This window comes from Pteropus alecto, unplaced genomic scaffold (genome assembly GCF_000325575.1).
Source record: "Pteropus alecto unplaced genomic scaffold, ASM32557v1 scaffold146, whole genome shotgun sequence".
In the NCBI taxonomy this organism is placed as follows: domain Eukaryota; kingdom Metazoa; phylum Chordata; class Mammalia; order Chiroptera; family Pteropodidae; genus Pteropus; species Pteropus alecto.
This window is the reverse complement of record NW_006442107.1, coordinates 28,613,045-28,631,793: the sequence shown is the minus strand read 5'-3', so window position 1 is coordinate 28,631,793 and position 18,749 is coordinate 28,613,045. Positions and strand designations below refer to the sequence as shown.

The 18,749-nt window shown below is 34.9% G+C and overlaps 1 protein-coding gene across 18 annotated transcripts in view; it reads left to right on the top strand.

Moving 5' to 3' along the window:
- Positions 1-18,749, top strand: part of DLGAP1 (DLG associated protein 1) — a 798,454-nt gene that overhangs the window by 193,108 nt on the left and 586,597 nt on the right. The window contains exon 1 of one of the 18 annotated variants that reach the window (XM_025038574.1): positions 4,377-4,457. The exons of the other annotated variants lie outside the window; for them this stretch is intronic. The gene's annotated coding sequence lies outside the window, so the exon portion shown is untranslated. Of the gene's footprint in view, positions 1-4,376; positions 4,458-18,749 lie in introns of those variants that run through there. 18 annotated transcript variants of the gene reach the window in all.

The following is an 18,749-nucleotide window of genomic DNA, read 5'->3' as shown; positions in this document are numbered from 1 at the left end:
TAAAGTCAGTTTGAAAGAAAGTCAGAACAAAGGGTGAAGGAAAAAACAATTTGTTTGGCAAGGTGATGGAGAGGCAATGTTTTGTTGAATAAAGAGCTCAAAGATCTGCAGTTTAGGATTAACAAAAACAAGTTTTTATATTCATTTGTCAACTCCCTTGTGTCTACCTCTACTTCCCAAATAGGTTCAACAAATCGGGGCTAAAAGCAATCTAAAGAATAGATGAACTTGAATGTGTACTCTATTTCAAAATACATTAAATCTAAATCTTTGTGCAAGGGTTTTAATCTGGCATGCCTGAAACTAATTCCTGTTATTTCCTCCTGTGTCCCAGCCCTTCTCTGCTTTGTCCAGGTTGGTTCGATTTCTTCACTGGTCCATCATGCTAATTCTATGCCTTATTTATGGTTTCTACCTCTCCCCCTTTTAAAGACTCTGCATGTCTTACTAGATTTGGTTCCAGTGAACTCCATTCTAATCCTGGAAGTTTAGCACCTGACTACAAACAGTCCTGATCTTTGTTTTCATATGTTAATATCTGCTCTGCAGGTAAGGTACTCTGGTCATGTCTTACTCATTTATGTTTCTACAGCTGTCAAAGAATCAAGGGTCATTACAAACATTCCTTGATTTGGTATGTCTCTGTGAGAACTGGGAAATAAAATCACTGGGCAAAAATTGTTTTTACTTCATCTTTCCCCAATTTTCATAAACTGGGACAGGCCAAGATGTACATATTTATATTAAACATATGCTAAAATTTTTGTTTTCTTGATTATTGACCTTAGAAAATGTCCTCATTGTCTGTCTTCTAAAAAATAGGAATAATGTAAAAGCATTATTTTAGATTCTGAATGGCTTCCCAAACACAGGACAGATTTACTAGAGATAGTGATATCTTGGATGAGACATGATTGAGTCTAATAAAACCTAGGTATTAGGTTTTATTGGATATTAGATATTAGATATTAGATCTGACTCAGTTATCAACTGTTGGGTTTCTTAGAATTGACATTTTGAGCTATCAATCTTCTACAACAAGCTGAGTGACTATGGGCCTGGTATTTACCTTCTCTGGGTATAAATGTCTTTAACTTCAAGGCAGTTTGGAGCAGTTAATCTATCTCTAATCAACATTTCAGCTTCCAAGTTTCAGTTTTCATTTAATTGTTGATAACTGGGATCATCAAAGAAGAACCTCTTTATACAAAATAGGGTGCCTATGGTTCATGGCACTTAGAACAATCATTTCTAGGAATTAGGATTCCAAATTCCAGGTCTTGAGAAGAAGGAACCTCCTGGAAAACATTTGCCATGAATAAGACTTCTCTAAATCCTATCAACAGTCTCTGCTTTACATAGCACAACAATATGTGTTGATGTTCAAAGTTATTATACATCATGGAATATCTAGAGGGGCAAGAAAGAAGAGCAGGCAGGACAAAATATGAGGTGTTGTCTACCAAAGACATGTTTGAATTCTCTAAAGCATAAAAATTTTAGAAAGGGAATGGAGGAAGGAAGGGCTGACACAGAGGTGGTAGACAGAGGGCTGAACCTGAAAGGAAAAAGAAGTAGAAACAACACACAAAGTGCAAATATAAATGAAGGGAATCACTAAAATTTAATTGAATTCCAAAGGAATTTAGTCTTGTCTTTAGCAGAATCTACCAGGGATTGGGTAGGTATTTATGATTATTCTGGTCTAAAGTTATTAGTGCCTAGAGCCTAAAATGTCATCACATTAGATGTAGAAATAATGTCTTTAGATAGTAATAGTTCTAAGAACTAACTGCTGTATTCGCTATGTTTGACTATTTCAGAATATCGTTTTCTTTTTCTCAACTGAAACTTTCTGGTAAATCTCTATCCTACTGCTTATTTTTTTGTAACTCTTCATAGCATCCTGGAAAAGGTTAGTGAGAGCTGGATAAATGAAGTTGATTGGCCATGAAACCTTACTGCGTAATGCATTAATGTATTTCCTAGAGTTTTTCTTTTATATGACTTTACTGAGTTAATGAATGTCCCTTTGCAACTTCTCGAAAAGCAGAGCAAGTTGGTGAGTATGCTGATATATCACTGCACATAGTTCATACTGCAGCAATTGCCTGCATTTATCCTCTCCCAGGGATTTCAAATGCCAGCCACCAGCACTAGGCTTGTTGATAAATTTTTTTTCATCTTTAGCTGCTATGGTACTTTGAATCTGAAGATCAATCTCCAAGTGTCTTGAAAGCATTCAGCTTCAAAAAGTCTCGAAAATAAGAAATGCGACTTTGTTTAAGAAGAAAAAGGTGGCTCATGATTAGGGGCACAGCCATTGTGATGTGTGGATTAGTTTCTGATGTTCAGCTCTGTGGCAATAAATAATAGTGACATCTGAGGCAATTTTCTCTTGTCTCATCATCAGCAAATGTTTTATCTTCAATGACTGCATTTGAATTCTGCAAAATCTGTTATTCTTGAATTTGAAGGTAAACCTAACGACTTTGTATTGTTTTGAATATTCAGCTTTCCCTTTCTTAGCTATTAGTTTAAAGGGAAAGCACAAATGTTTTAAAAGCCCATTTCTACAAGAGTTTTGAGTGCTCTTTTGTACAAAACAAAAGAGTCTAGAATACAATGCTTCATGAGAATATTGTCAAATTTTGCTTTCTTTTTTTCTTTTCTGACTCTCATCAATACAAGTGAGCAAAAGTTTATTTTCAGTGGATGCGATGAAGCCATTGCCAACCCCAACTTCAGATACTTATCTCACCTCCCTTCATCGATACTAAAGGGGTTGTATTTAGTTTCAGAAGAATATACTCCTTCCCAAATTGACCTTGTGTCAAGTTCCTATTTAGTTTCAGTGGTAGACTCTAAACAAAGAGACATAATTTGCACATTCACAATCTCAGAAAAACAAAAATGAGGCAAAGCAAAACTGAGAGCATCTTGAAATTCCACAGAATATCTTCCTCTCTGTCCCCTGTGAAGGCATTGCCTCTACACTGACACAAGTCAGCGGCCATACTCACCAAAGGTCCCTCGTGGCTTGTGACAACTCTGTGTAACTCCACATGGGACACACTCTTTTTTTAGTTCCAGGTACCTGGATGCTTGTTAAACTGTTTAATTCTCTTTTGTACAAAATAAAAGAGTCTAGACTATAACACTCCATGAGAATATTGTCAAATTTTGCTTGGGGCGTTATACATTTTACTTGTGTAAATTCTACTTGGTATTTCTATGACCTCTTTCAACTCAAAATGAGATTGTTTTTTTTGTTGTTGTTGCTATTTTTATTTGTGGTTGTGTGTGTTTTGGGGTTTGTTTTGTTTTTGTTTTTGAATATTGAATATATTGGTTTACAGTATTGAATATATTAGATACAGTGGCTGATTTGAACTATGATCAAATGTTTTTGAAAAAGTCTCGTTTTATAGTTCAGCTCCATGAAGAGTCTGTATGACAGAAGTGGCATATGTCACTCTACTTCGTAGTGCGAAGCTACATTAGACAGGTGCAAAGATTCAGCTTTTCTCCTCATTAAAGTGAAGTTTCTCAGTAAAAATCTTGCTTAGAAATGACAGTGACAGGCATGAGAAGATACAATGCCATTGAATATGAATGTCAAATTACAAGAACAAATGTTCCTGAGCTGAAAAACAAAATTAGTCTATCAGTAATTTAATTTAACATGAAATATAAAACAGTAGCAAAGTACTCTTAAATTGTGATCTTCAAAATTGTTGGCATCAGGATTTTCTTAGGTACAGACCGTATGATACCACAATGATGATTTTATTTTTTGTTCCTGTTAACTACTCAGGGAGGTGACAGCTATGAATGTTGTACCTAATAGCAGAAGTGAGCTCACCACACATTAGAATACCAAAGTGAATGTAGTGTTAACTTCTCCCATCTAAATACTTGCCCTCTCAGATAAAAAGCCCTTTTAAGGGAAAACTTCTCTTTTGAAACTACTGTAGGCTAAAAGTAAAAAAGTATGTATCCTGGAGTAGAAAAGAAAAGAACGTTTTCTCCCCAGATATCTGCAGGCTCTGCCTCTGTCTCCAGTGAAGTTCCAGAAGAACTTCCGTTAGACTTGGAAGTACAATTTTCTTGGTGAAACCTAAAGCCTTTTCTCTATAAAGAGGCACGAAAAGAGGAAGTTGCCTGCCCATGGACATGTGGCTGAAGGATATGAGTTTAAATATGGGCAGCGTAATAGAAGAACAGAGATAAGGAAAGTTTAAAAATGGCCTATGGATATGGGGAGATTGAAAGTTGAGAAATAAATACTAAATTTGTCAATACTGAATGGCTATTGTACTCACACAGATAAATATGTTACCTGACTCCATTGGATGAGCATATCTATAACCAACATTCAGCGTTATTTACCTTTGCTAGAACATCCAACCATATCAGGTCATTAACTCGACAGGCTCCTGAGTACCCTCAAGTAGGTAGGTACACAGTTGGTCCTTTCACATCCAGTCTCTTTTTCGTATTTTGCAACATGAAATTCTGTTTTTTATTCATTCATTCCTTTATTCATTAATTTAAGAAATATGCATTGAGCACTATGTTCCAGGCGATGTTCTTTGCATTGGTAATAGAATGCGAACAAAATAGATCGACTTGTCCTCATGCAGTGCTCATTATAGAGGGGGTATGTAACAATAAACAAAATAAGTTATGACAACAGTGTAGGATATGGTGATAGGTACAATGGAGAGAAGTAAAGCAGGGAAATAAATAGAGTGCCTCGGGACAAGGTTGCAATTTTCAATAAGGGAGTGAAGGAAAGGAGGCCTCTTTGAGCAGGTCACATTTGCATAAAGATGGGAAATAGACAAGTGCTATGTGGACATCTGGATGCTCCAGACAGAGACAGTGCACAGGGCCCTGAGGTAGAAGGGTGCCTGGCAAATTTGAGAAACTGTATGCGGACCAGTGAGCTGATGCAGCAGGGATGATGGAGAAGACTGAAGCCAGATGGGTATAAACACCATACGTGACTTGGAGTCTACTACGATGACTTTTGCTTTCTCTGAAAGAGATAGGAAGCCACTTGATATGTTTTGAGAAAGGAGTAACATGATTTGACTTTTTAATAGGTATAATTGACATATAATATTATATTCCTTTCAGATATAATTGGCTGGCTTTCTAAGATGATCACTCTGGCTCTGTGTTGAGAATACACTGAAAGGAAGAAATGAGGGGTCATTTGTAAGCTTGAGAAGTATAATAGGCATCCAGGTGGAGATGATGGGGGACAGCTTGAGGTATGAGTCTCGAGTTCAGGGGAGCTCTTCACTGATAGTTCTAGTTCTCTTTTTTCTACATTTATAGTAATGCATCTCAATGTCTCCCCTTTTCCCCTTGAATAATTAAGCATTCAGCAGCTTCCGTAAGAAAATGATCTGAAAGACAGTTGATTAGAGCTATTTGTGAGCCTGATTTGCTAGAAGATAATAGAGAAGAAAAGAAAGTTTATTTCAGGATAAAAATAAATCCTTATGCAGTGAAATATTCACAAACATTGCTGACTCCAAGGAGTAAATATCCTTATGGAACTGAAAATGTGGCCAGGGCTCCTGTGTTATATTCTTAATTTCACTGTGAAGGTCATTGTTAATTGTTTCCTTTGAGTTTTAAAGTCAACATCAATGCTCATTTTTTCAGGTTTTTTTCCTCCCACTAAGCTAATTAATGCAGTTATATAGGAACCCAGGCCAGGCATGTGAGCAGGCAGCATAAATCTGTGGTTGGAGCTCCTGAGTGAAGGGCAGGGGAGCCAGGAGTGTGAGTCTGACCCAGCCATTTGAGGGTGACTTTGATCAAAATCAGTGAGGTTTTGTTCATCTCTTCATCCCCTGGTGCCATGTTAATAGCCAAGGAATTAAAATAGTTTTGCTATGTTTGTCACAGGCATATTGAATTTTAGATCTCAGTTTATGCTAAGTTCTTAGATAATAGGGATTTAATTATACAGTAAAAACAAGAGTGAAAACTTAGGTTGCACTCCCATATCTATCATTTAATGACCTTGGAAAAGGCATTTAATACTTTGTAGTATCTATCTCTCGAAACTTCGCTGTGAAAAACGTGGAGGATAGCATTTCTAAGGATGCTTTTCACAGTAACAGTGCATAGAAATGAGGCAGTATGTCATAGTCATTAAAACCACAAAAGTTGAGGGTAGACTATGTGTGTTCAAATTTTGGTTCTATTCCTTACTAGCTAGGTGAACTTGTCCATGTTTCTTAACCTCTATGTGCTTCAACTTGCTCATATAAAAATGGTACTGAGAGTATTATGTCTCATTTAGCAGGTGGTTCTGAAGATTAAATACCTTAATCCATAAAAATGCTTACAATAGTGCCAAACTATTACATGAATTCACTCAGTAATTATTTACAATGAATATTACTACCATGACTACCAGTAGTCCTATCATTGCTATAGCTATGTTCCTCTTCCTGCTACTACTACTCAAGACAAAAGTCTAAAAATAACCAAAGCTTCTTAGAGGCTACAAGAATCTCAAGACATTATGTTGGAACAAGATAAGCTGGGCTTCATGGCTTTGAAACAAGATATTATGATCTACCCCTCTCTCTCTCTCTCTCTCTCTCTCTCTCTCTCAATGGAGAAATAAAGGTAAAATGAATTAACATATGTCACCAGGAATTAAAAACCTAACTAACTTGGAGCCTTCTCATTCCAAATCAGTGAAATAGCATATGATGCTTATCATCTATTCCTAGATAAGCTTCGTTGTCTTTGTTACTCTTTTTTCCTCCTCCGATAAACTGGAAGAATCCTGTTTTCTCTACCCTTAACACTAAAGTCCTGATAAACAAGAAATAGATGTGGCGCAGGCAAATGGCGGGTGTGTGAGAACATACACTGTGGACAGTTGGTACTCACCGGCCTAGGAAGGATGGCTGACTCCTCACTGGAACAAGGGGTTTTATTCTCTGCTGAATCTTCAGCACCCCAAAAGTGTCCAACAATGGGTATGCAATGGAGGAAAATGGGAGTTAAATATGTGGCAGTGTCTTAGATATTGCTTTAACATTTTATTGAAGTCAATGCTCTTAAGTTATCAGAGCTTAGGAAACATAGCCCACTTTAAAACTAGTTTTTAAAGAGCAAAACCACCCACAAACAGAATACTGGTAACAGAGATATTCTGTGTCAGTGAGAACATAGAAGAGGGTAGAATAGTTTGAAGTAAAAATATATTATAGTTGTTTAAAATTAAATCTATATTTTATAGAGTTAGCTATATATACACAAATGCTAACAATACAATTAGTTTATACTTCTCTACCAAATCATCCAGTTCCATTGCATTCAAAACTGTTATATATGAATGCTTTGTCCTAGATATTCTGAATAAAATTTGTTCGACCTTCTAAAATAATGTCATTGCTTTTTTTTTTCTTTTTTTTTAATCAGGAAAATGAAAACAAAAATCATTTAGAATATTCCCTGAGTATTGTTAAAAAAGCAAATTTAAATGAGTAAATTTTAAAGATCTTATTGGCTTTATTCAATGATTGGGCAGCATCCAATTGAGCAAATAAAAAGGAGCCCCTAGGGGTTACAAAATGAAAGTCTTTTATAGGCAGAAGGGAGCAGGAACAAGGAAGTTGTACTAGCAAAAGTGAAAAGGTCACCTTTCTTAAGGGATGGCGGGGGTCTGTGTGGCAGATTACCTCACTAGTGCTGATTAGGCAATTCCTGGTTGACTGGTTTAAAATTCCATTTCTGAAAGAGCCAAAACTGTAGTTAAGTTAAATCTCATTTTGATGATGTGAGGCTTAACATAGCTGACTGCATTTTGGGCCTATTGTCTTGTGTTATGCAGTATCAATATTAAAAACTTCATAAAATATAATTATGCTTTATTATATTTTATAATTTTCTCATGCTCTACTCCTTCTGTGGACTATCAGATAACTATCCCCCCAGATTTCTCTCTCTCTCACTCAGTTTCTCTGTCAATCTCCCCAATAATAACAAACTTATAAGCTCTTCAATAACAATTAAGACAAAAATATATAAAAGGAGTTCTTTCTCATCAGCAAGTTGTGCTAAAAATTGCAGGTTTTCAGTGGTGATATTCTGTTAAAAAATAGAATTCAATTGAGTAAATGTAAAGATTGAATTGGCTTTATTCAAGAATTAACGAATATGGCAGCATCCCGCATAACAGTTAGGAAAGAGCTCTCAGGAGCTGTACAAAACGGAAGGATTTTATAGGCAGAAGCGGGCAGGGACAAGAAAGTTACACTAGCAAAAAACAGATTGGTCATGGGAAGGTCACATTCCTTTAGGGGACAGTAGGGGTCTGTGTGGCAGATTACCTTATGAGTACTGGCCAGGAATTTCCAGACTGATGAGTTACAATTACATTCCTAGGAGAGGCTAAAACTGCAGTTAGGTTAAGTATTAAGTCTTGGTTTGCTTAACACATGTGACTCCATTTTGGACCTGTTGTTTCTTTTTAACAGTTTAAATGTATATTGAAGACTTTGGATTTTTATGAAAAGTTTCCCCTTATTTCATGAGGATGGCTTAAAGTAGAGTCTTGCATATGAAAAGCTGAAGAATATGAGCCCTGCCCCCAATCTCTTTGGTTTCTTTTCAGCATGTAGGAGTGATCATGTAAGGTGAATAATTGAGCATGTTTGCATTTCATTGATATAAATGCTCTCAAGCTCTCTAGAAATAGCAGCAAAATCAAATCTTACTTAAAAAGGAAGCCTAATGCTTCTTCGCAAAGTGATACTGTCAGTGTGGATTCTGATGATACGTCATTATTTCCTGCTGTCAGGTCAATGAATTGCTCTGGGACTCTCTGTGTTATCTCTGTGCTGCTGTAATCTGGAACTTGCTGCTCATTTAAAAATCTAGGCCCATTGCTAATAAAAAAAAAAATAGCTTTGCTAGAATTAAGACTTTTAAGAGATTGGAATGTTTATTTTATTGCATTAAATCAAAAAAACAGCAATAAATCTGCTAAAATGGCAAGGTTTTTGTTGTTGTTCTGAAATTCTTACTTCACTAAAAAATGTGCTGGAAAATCTCTTTGTAACATAAACTCCTGAAAGAGAACATATGTCTTTTGTGAGTTTCAGGTTTACATCTCATCACAATGTGTATATTGTAATGCCGATGGAAGAGAAGGTATGCATAAAATGTTGGAGCATCAATAGCAATTAAAACAAAAATATTTGGACTTTACAGAATTAATAGCTACAGAAATAGTCCTCATGAATGCTGTATGTCAAGCATTCCCCTAAGCATATGTAGGAGCTTCCACAATTTGAATATCAGGGTAATGTTCTAAGTGATAGCAGTCTTTAAATTGTGGTAGACTGCAGCTGTCACTGCTGCCTGGTTGAACAGTATACAATTACTAATTGCAATTGCAAATTGATATTTGATCATTTTTATATTAATAGTATATGATTTAACATTACCATTCTTAAAATAAGAACAAAGAAGAACTGAATGCTTATTTAATTGTTTAACTGTTTAAAAATTGCATTACTAGACACTGCATTATAAGAAAAGTTCTACCAATATGATATGCTATCACAATGCGCTTGGCTAAGCCCTATTTGGTTACACTGCATTATAGCAGATACCATTGAGATGTAGATGTCTGGGATTTATGTTATTCCTTATCTCCTGTGAACTAAAAGCAATTTTATCCTGTAGCCTTTAGCCTTTTAATATCTTTGTAATAAGAAAAATAAAACTTAGAAAGATTTTAAGTAACATGGTACAAGAAACAGTTTTTTAAGTGTCTAAGACTGACTTTTAACTTTAACACAAGTGGATCTGACTTCAGAACTCCCCATTTAGCTGCTACACTGCAGAACACAAGCCTCACAAAGTGTTTCCTAAGGACAACTTAACCAACAAAATTAGCTTTGGGTTTGGGGCAGCTCCAAGGGTAGGTGTGTTGGCAGGTGTGCGTACACTCTCTCTTTTCTCTCTGATGTGTTGACACCATGCACATGTGATCTGTAGCAGCTGAGCATCCTGTAGGCACATTGCATCACTGCATCTCTAGCTCCTGTCATATGTACTACATGCATGATCATTGGCAGCAACAACCACCTAATTCTTAATGTTACAACCTATCCTTCTCCCTTTGTTTGCCATCCTGGTATCCTAATGTTTCTGAAAAGAATTTTTGAACGAGCAGAATAGCGAGAACTCTTTGTTGTGCCACTTCTCAAAGAATACCATGACTCTTTTCTAAAGTAGAAAATTTTTTTCTAAGTTTGTACTTCTAAGACCAGATCTACCCTAAATACCCCTTGATGTCTGGGCACTTGTGTTCTCCTTCGTTTCAGGTCTGTCTCCCGGAACACTAGGCATGCATGCTAACACATGTAAGAGCAGTTGGCCATGAGAACGGATAGTGTCCTTGAAAAGGTGGTCCAAGAGCAAAGTTAATTTTCATGGATTAAAAAAAAAGTTGAATGCATAAATATTTCATGATGAATCTTGATAAAGTTGCCCCATATAGAGAATACTCCTTTGGCTTCTAAAAAGACTGGAGAGGAAATAATCTTCCTAAAACAACGAAATAAAGTGTATTTTATTGTTATGAAAAAACATTCTATAAAAAATCAGAATCATGCAATAATGGGTAGAAGGCTGTGAGTAGCAGATACATCTGGCATCTGATAGTTTTCATTACAGAAGCAAGATAACACATTAATTGTCATAGAAATGCCAGATGACTATCCCAGATAAATAATTATAAAAGGCGAAAATCCCAAGATGGTATCACTGGCCACCCAATGTACTAACAGAATCATTGCCTGGCCTTCTTTCCAAAATATTCAGGAGCACACCAATGTGTAGCAATATAATGGCGGTCCATAAAACTCATTTTCTTTTTTTTTAATTAAAGGAGGAATGAGGACCCTACTTTTTTTACTGGTAGCACACATATCTTACAGCCAGGGCTTTTGGATTTTGCATTTCTCTTCATTTCAGACTGGTAGGGAATTATTTCTTTTTCTTCATTTATCCATTCAAAATTATTTACCTCTTTGTAGGCACCATGGAATTTCTACTGTATGTTTGTATTTCATATGAAGCTATTCTTTCAGATTTGTGATCTAAGCTGACACAGTGTATTTTTGTCTAATTTTATCTATAGACTTGTGATGAGATTTCATCATAATAACTTAATAGAAATGAAAATTCACAGAATGATTCATTCACCAGTGCAGTAACCAAAGTGTGGCTCCCAAGCAGTAGTGTTAGCATCACCTGGAAACTTGTTAGAAATGCAAATTTGGAGCCTAACCCTAGACCCACTGAATTGGGCATCAGCAATCAGTATTTGAAGACCCACCATGCATCAGAATCCTAGAGGTTTGCTTAATCACACAATGCTGAGCCCCATCCCCAGATATCATAACAGAAACAGTAACAGGGGAATATTAGAACAGCAATGAAAGACATGACCCAAAGCCTGGTAACTTATTGCTTTGGCTTTTAATAGACCAAAAATGAATTTCTCAAGTTAACCAAGAAGAGACAAAAAGCCCTTTTTTTCTCTTTTAGTTCTCAGCATTTCTATTAAAACAGGTAGTAAAATGATATTGAATGATGTACCCATTAACCATGAGATCCAAGGGCATGCACATCTTATGTTACATTTAGCATTCATCGTCACTGAGCCAAAATGCATTTGTGCACTTTTTTATGGTTACATGGACACCACATGGGACTAATACGAAGCTCACCAATTGTCGATCTTTTCAACAGGCACATAGTATACTTTGAAATAAATTAGAAAATGCTGCCAATTTCTAATAAAATACTTTCTCTATTTTAGTGCTCTCAGCAACTCCATTCACATCATAAAAAATAAAGTAAGTTCCATGGATCATAACTGATATTATCCAGAAGGCTCTGATTATATGAATCATGTTAGAACACTAATGATTTTATTCTACTTATTTTCACATTAATTTGTATATAGGAAGAGAGAATTATTGTGAAACTTAATTTTTTTCTTTAGATTTTCAATCTGTTCTTATATAAGTTCTACTTTTATCAGAAAATCTGAGTATAAGAGATTATTAGTCTAATATTGATTTTCTAGGAACTTTCTGTCATTAAAAGGGGTCATTTTCTGAGGGTCCTACATCCTTTTTCTTTCAATTCCCAATTTTTTCCTAAAACAATATTTTAATTTTTATATTAGTATATTTAAATATAACAGTATTTATAGCAATATTTAAATACAATAATTTATTTGTAATAATGTATAATAAAGTTATGGCATCATGGTACTTATTCTCACTGATAAAATATACCAACTAGATTTTGATGCATAAGTACATATGTGATAAAAGGATGTTGCCAGAAGACAAATACTGTATGATTTCACTTATATACAGAATCTAAGGAAGAAAAAGAACAAACTAATCAAAAACAGACACAAATACAAAGGAAAGTCTGATGACTGCCAGAGGGAGGGGGATTGGGGTTGGGAGAAAGGAGTGAAGGGCTAAAGAAGTACAAATTAGTAGATGAGAAATGGTCACAGGGATGGGGAGTATGGCAAAGGGAATAGAGTCAACAGTAACATAATGGCTATGTGTAGAGCCAGATAGAGTAATTGTGGGGATTGTTTCACAAACTATATAAATTGTCTAACCAATCTACTGGTTAGATTGAAACTAATTATAAAATAAAATAAAATGCTTTTAAAAAGTACATTGTCAGGACTATAAGAAAAAAAATTACACATACTTTTTTTCATTAAAAATACATATGAATACTGTGTAAACAGTAAATTATTCACTGGAGTTTCCTTACCTATTAAAATCAATAATTTTATCTGATAACTAGTACTGCATTTCAGTAAAAAAACTGTTTGGTTATTTGAGAATTTCTAATACAAATAAATTACAAGATAAAAGAAATGTCTTTGGATGGCAAACTTGACATGCTTGAAGGCTTAAGGTGATGAAAGAAGATATTTAAATAAATAAGCAGAGCATGAAAAAAAGAAGATAAAAGATATAGATGAGAAAATGATATTATGGAGGTCCTAATAGATTCAGTGTTGATTTACTGAACCACATCCAGACTGAAAAATATGTCTTGATGTTGGTCTGACTTGGATGACCTGCACTGAAGAGGTGATAATCTTACCTTTTTAACCTTCTGAAACAATGTTATTTTAGACTCTGTTGCTGAGATTTTCTATGAATATGCAGATAATGAAGAAGGCTTGGATAGTTTGGTTTCAAATTAAACACACTTTGCTTAGCATTTGATTTGAGAAAATAGGTGTTGAGATGCTACAATTCTGATTGTGGCTCTTGGAGCCATGATTTTCACTTAACTATACCATTGGATAAATTTTATAATGTGAGACTATTTTTCAAATAAGTAAACCAGGTTTTGGCACTACTTCCAAAAGAAGAAATGGATTTTTAAATATTTTTTTTTTTCTTCAGGGATCTTTTAAGTGTATATTAAATAACCAGACTAAAGACCGATAACTCTCATTAAATAAAATTGCTTATCCAATATTTAATTGTCCAAATTTTCTAACAAATGATTTTTTTCTTCTTCAGATCTTTGGTTTAAAATCCTAGACTTTATCAAATAAATAATGAAACCAATTGAATTTTCCAAATGATGTAGATAATTACTTTATATTTAGGGAGTAGATCAAAATGCATGTCATCTTAATGACATTGATAACTGAGGCTTTGAAAAGTGCAAATGAGATAGATTCTCTCAGATGATGTTTTGGTAACTACTCTTTGACAGTTATAAGATATGAATTAAGTCTAGAAATCAGAGCTTCTGTACTATGCACTATGATTTTGACAGCACCCTCCAAAGTTGTTCAGTGTATACCCTTTCTAGCATCATGTACTGGCCTTATTTTGCTTCTGTCTGCTGCTCAGTGATAGTCTATCACAGATGAACTAAGCTATAGTTCTCAAATTTTGATGTTCATGAAAATACACAGGACCTTTGTTATCAATGTTCATATCTGTTTTCTACTCAAGAAATTGTAGTTTAATAAATCAGAGGGGCAGTTTAATAGAGTAGATCACAAATCTACTCTATTAAAAAGTTACTCCAAGTAATTTAGATGCAGGCAGTTCATCTTTGCCTAAAGGATTACCCATTTCTAACAATCTGAAAGCATTAAGCAGTTCCCATTGTGAGCTCATTTGCTTTCAGTAGCCTTCAGAAAGGGCAGTTACATATTTTGATTAGAATTAACGGTACTATTATAAATATCAATATCTTGTATCATCATGTTTTTTTAAATGAATAAACCTTCTCAATAGTTACTGAATACATTTTTTGAAGGAAGGATACCAAAAACGAAGAATGAAAGAAGATATAATTACTCAAACTTTTACTGCGTATTTACATAGTTGAAGAAAAATTTTCCAACACTAAGAAGACTTTTCTGCTTTCATTTAATTAAAAGAAAATACAATTCATCTAAACGTCAGAAAGCTGTCAAATTGACTTAAATTAAAAAGCTAGATTTATTCTTTTATATGATCTCAGTAATTCAAGCCTCTCTTTTCTACTTCATAAGGGCATAAACCTGACCTTTGGTTATCAATAGAAAATAGTTTGGAATTGCTTTTTAGATCTGGGTCATAATGTATGGAGCATCTTCAGAGAATTTGCATAGATATAACCTCATTTAACTCATGATACTTTGAGGAAGGTGGTATTTTTTTTACAAATGATGAAGCAGACTGAGAGGAAATCTACCTTCTACAATAGAGCTGTGGTATAGCTGAAATACTTTAAATGGCATGTATTATCTACAGTTTGTTTTTGCAGGTAAGAAATCCTAATGAATTTTTCATTTTGCATATATACTAATATTGGATCATAATACATTTATTATAGCTTTACAACTCATAGTAACTCATTTGATGCTAGTCATAAAGTAATTACAAAGTGATTCATGTTAACATAACTTAGTTTAGGTTTAATAATTCATACTGTCACTAGAGCCGTTTTTACATATTGAATTTCATCTAGTAACTCGGGCAGCAATTGTTTCTTTTTCCTCTACAAATAGTGTCGATTAGGGTCTCTTGACACAAGTAGAAACTAACTCTATGTAACATAAGCGTTATCAGCAATTTCTTTGAAGGATCTTGTGAAAACTAACAAGTTCAAAGGGAACATGACAGAACTAGTCTCAGAGAAAGGCAGAAACTTGGACCCTCCAGAGCTCGTGGTGGTAGGAAAAATATGACTGAAGCACACAGTGCCCCACTACCCCAGAATCAAGGTGTTAACTCTAACCATGCCTTCTATCTCTGGTTTCTTCACTCAATTCAAATTCCTAACAGAAGGGGGCTTCAGGGCCTTCTCTAGCTTTCAGGATTTATCATCCCCCTAGACTATCCCTATTGGAGGAGGGGAAATTCCCAAAAGGAACTAGGTATACTGTAGAGAATGGGAATGAAAATTAGCTGACAAACAACAGCAGCAAGAGAGCAAATCTCTCTCAATTTGGGGGGAACAGTAATAAATAACTTTCTTTTTACTCTTCTGAGTTCAGTGGACACACACGCACACACACACACACATAAACAAAGAAAAAAAGAGATTGGAGGTGATACTGTCACCTCATTAAGTCACAATAAAACTGACTAGAGAATGTGGTATTAGGATTATAGCCAATTGGGCTTGTCAGACTGCACTTCTTAATGAGACAGACTCACACATGTAGGCACCCGCACAGCTGTGAACTCCAGCTCTCCCAGGGGAGGCCTCTAAGGCCATGGCAGCATGCAGACCAGCATGTGGCCTCTTCCCTGACAGGCAAATCCAAAAGAAAGGGACCGACACTGATCTGAGCATGCTCAATTTTTTTCCTCACATTACTCATTGAAATATCATCCCTTTTGCCATGGGGAGGAGTGAGTAAAAAGCCCAGACATATTATTCTAGAAGTCTCTTTACAAGAACATGAGATTAGTGAATTTGGGGCCACTCACAAATATATGTCCATTATAGTTTTAATTTTTGTACTGTAAAGGTAATTTCTGCACAATGTAAAACTCTCACCAATAGAGATAAAAACAACAAAATTAAACTTCCTCATACTAGTATTTCCAAAACACCACTAACATTTTGATACTCATGAATCTTTCATTCCAGACATTTATCTACATGTGCACACCTATGAATCTTTACTTATATTTAACACACATATTTTAATACACATCCCCCTCACATACACACGAAAAATTAATTCCTAACTAATTCTTTATGCATGGTTTTTTAAAGAACATTTAATAACAATATTTTACCATTTCTTGAAGATTGCTGGTGGGAGCAGTTTTATATAGGGAGAAGTCTACAGAGTTTTCAAGGATGATTACTGAGTTGTTTTAAGAGGTGATGCTTTTGTCTTATAGAAGACCAAGAAGGGAACACTGCATATGGACATAGCTACCAGTTACATTATGGCTGTACATCATGTTGACTCCATAACATTAGCACAATAACCACTTTATCTACTTACCTAGATACTGTCTTATCTAACTTCTCAACTTTACAGATGAAGAAATTAGGATGAAAAATGTAAGGTTCTATGCATTCCACCCCACCATGTATGTAACTTTCAAAAAGTCAAGTAGAAAAAAAGAAAAACCTTGACAATGTAGGTGAATGATAATCTAATAGCATCTATTATATGCTAGATGATCCCCCTATATTGTAATACTGAGGGTTAGAGTTTCATATAATAATACTGAGGGTTAGAGTTTCATATAATAATACTGAGGTATAGATACTATACTGAGGTATAGTATCATATAATAATACTGAGGGTTAGAGTTTCTTGAGTCTGGTTCCAAACTTTTATTTCAAGCAATACACTGGAATTCACCACCACAAAATACATTTCTGTATGTGGAAGAATAAAGAAAGGAAACCCTAATTTCTAATTTCTCACTCATGTCAGGAAGAGGTACTTAACTTCTAGTAATAAGTCCAAAGTGCTGATCATTGCTATGCTTTACATTTATGATATTATTTACCTTTATTACAAATCAACATGCAGAGCATATAATCCTCTGAAGCAAAGAGATTAAGCAATTTCTTAGGAATCCAGAGCTAGAGAATGTGAAAATCATGCTAGAGCCTATCCACTTTACCAGTAGGCTACCCTGGTGATGTTTCAAGGGAGGTGCTGAGCAAGTTATTAATTATAGTATGACTTGAAAGAGTTCTCAGTATAGGAACTACAAATGAATGAGGATTGTAGCCTTATTTGGTAACTGATTGGTGAGCTCAGGGTTAGTAACTGGAAGTCATCCTTCAGCATTTCTCTCAGTAGGGCTTTCTCTGTTCTAAGACTGAGCTACTCAGTAACCATTGACTGTGTCCTCTGTGAAATACAGTGGAGTTAGTATAGTCTCGACTTGTTCTGTGTTTTCTGTGTGGGGGCAAATATGTCTGGACCAGGAGGAGCAGTGGACATGACTTACTGAGTTTTCAAGGATAGGAAAACTGCTTAAGTGTTAGTATCCCATGCTAAATTGTGCCAAGAACATTTCTTGAACTTCTCAATAAATGTTTGCTAAATAAAAATGAAGGGAAAAGAATAAAGGACTTATATACAAACAATTGATTATTTCATATTCTAGAGATTGATAGGGACATCAGATTTAGATGTTTATAAATCAGCTAGAATAAATAATTGTGTAGATACCATTATGTTCTTTTATGTAGTAGAAGTCATCTTCTCTCAGACAAGTATCAGTAGAAATAGCTCAATATGGGAAATAAACAGCATTGCATTAAAATATTAAGGTAATTCATTTAAGAAGGAAAAACATGTTACAATTTATTTGTAAAACTTAGAGAGTCTGAGCTATAAAATGCAGTGGGAATCAGGGACTCATTTTTGACTAGTCTTTGAAAACATTAACTCAGTGCACTGCTATCGCACATAAGCCAACAAATTCCTGAGCATCATTTGGAAGAGATATAAAAACAAAAGGGAAAATATTACAATGTTCTTATACCATTCCAAGTTTCACCGGCACATAAACTGTGTGCAGGTTGTACACTATCCCTCCAAGAAATTTAATGGACTTGATGAAGATCCAGAGAAGTGCAACTTAAATTACTAATGAGATTATAGCACTTCTACTAAAAATAATTATAATTATATCCAACACTGCTTTAATCCATTATATCAGTCCATGTGAGAACTCCTTTATATGTATTTACAAATTGAATCCTGATAAAATCCTCCATTTTACAGATAAGGTTACCAAGGCCCAGAGAATTTAAGTGACTCGCCAAAGTCAGACAACTAGTAAGTGGCTGAGGCAAGATTTGACCCCAGGCATTCTGGTCCTAAAACCCATGCTCTTAGACATGACATTAAACACAGAAAGTCATGTATTCTGTTTTTAGAAGAGAAGGACATTTATAAAATGATAAACTATGCTGAGAAACAAATTGGATTTGTTCTTCATTTATCAAAATACTGAAAATTGGTTATATTTTCAGATGGATAAGAGAAAGTGTTTCTTTAGGCAATATAGGCAAAAACAAACAAAAAACTTTCATTTAACACATTATTCTGAATAATGCTAGAAATAAATACCAGCAGTTTCAAAAAAAGCTAAGATAATTTCTGAATTCTATAACCAGAATAACTGCTATTTAACTAA